The following is a 1,744-nucleotide window of genomic DNA, read 5'->3' as shown; positions in this document are numbered from 1 at the left end:
GAGGAGGAGTCATATAAAAATTGGTAGAAGCATAATCAAACAAGTTTCATCCAAATGCTTGACAATCATGAGATTAGAGGTAGCAAGGACCTAATTAAAAGAAAAATTAATAGTAAGAATCTCTTATAATAGGTTCAAAACCTTCTACCAAGCACACTCTTATACTATAGCTAATGATAGAGTGAACTTTTAGTTGGTGGAAGTTGACTATAACCATTATAATGAAAACTTCATTTATTATTAACAATCTTGAGCTCATGAAAAATATGAGTATAAACTTGGAGTTATTGATATGTATGTATGTGTGGATGTATATACTTGGATATTTAGGGCACATCAGTCAATTTTATTATTGAATCAACTCAATTAATAAATGAGATTTACTTTAAAAAAGGTTGATGAAGCATGAATTCAACAAACAAAAAATTGATAGTTGTTTCTTTCACAAACTTTTAAATATCCCAACTTTCCTCTATTTACTTCTTCGATAAAAAATTTCCTCCACGAACAACTTATTTAGTGAACTAAATGTTTCACAACCTAGATGAATGTTCGATTTAAGCCTTGAAATTTCTTAAGGACTTTCTTCTTCAACAACTTTATCCTCTAGCTAAACTCAAAAAAATATTGATACAAAGTTTACCAAAACTTTTATTCCTTTAGTAAGACACTAGATTTCAAACTAAGACTTGTACTAATGACACTTCCAAGACAATAATTTTTAGTGAAAATGCAAGTTCACAAACCAAGAAAATTTCCATTAAATAAAAGTGTAAGGATTAAACAACTTCTTAAAGAGAAAACCATTGTTAAAAGACAAATTATGAGGATGAAAAGTTCCTTTCCAAAATATTGTAGATTTGTGAACTTGAGAACTTGTCAAAAAGGTTAACCTATAGATAAGCTTACCAAAAGAGAAACAAAGACATATACTTAAAAGAAAAAAATTTGGACCAAAGACTTGGAAACAAAGATTCAAATGACACTACACCTAGATCAAGACATTTTTTTAGCAATTGAGTACAAGGACTACAAGGTGGGCAACGCATATCATCTAGGGTGCACCAAACAATATTTATTTACTTAATTAAATTTATGCAAGGTAATAAAAAACTTGTTTCTAGCACATATAGAGCTTAATTTGATCAAATTTCCACAATCCATAATTGAATCAGTAAGTTGTTTCTAGATTTGATTGTGTGTATCTTTTTTGTATCAATGTCTTGGATCACACTCTGTGATCCATCACCAGGATGAAAAAGAGTGTCAAGAGATGTAAAAATAAATTGCAAACAAAGGCTTACTAAAGAGGTAATCAAAGGGGAAGGTTTTGGGAGGATACACAAATAACAGGGAGGAAAGGATACAAAAACTTAAAGAAAAAAGAAGCAAAGGAAAAAATTATAAAACTAAGTTGAAAAATACAAAAAATAATAATGCCAAAGAAACTTAAAAGAGTCTAAAAACCAAGGAAGACAAAAAGACAAAAGAAAGCTAAAAAATAAATAAAAAGGAATAAGAAACAAATAAAAAATTATATATATATATATATATATATATATATATATATATATATATATATAAATATATATATATATATATATATATATATATATAATGTGACAGAGAGAGAGAGAGAGAGAGAGAGAGAGAGAGAGAGAGAGAGAGAGAGAGAGAGAGAGAGAGAGAGAGAGAGAGAGAGAGAGAGAGAGAGAGAGAGAGAGAGAGAGAGAGAGAGAGAGAG

Source organism: Cryptomeria japonica, chromosome 8 (assembly GCF_030272615.1).
Source record: "Cryptomeria japonica chromosome 8, Sugi_1.0, whole genome shotgun sequence".
NCBI lineage: Eukaryota > Viridiplantae > Streptophyta > Pinopsida > Cupressales > Cupressaceae > Cryptomeria > Cryptomeria japonica.
This window is presented reverse-complemented; position numbering follows the sequence as displayed.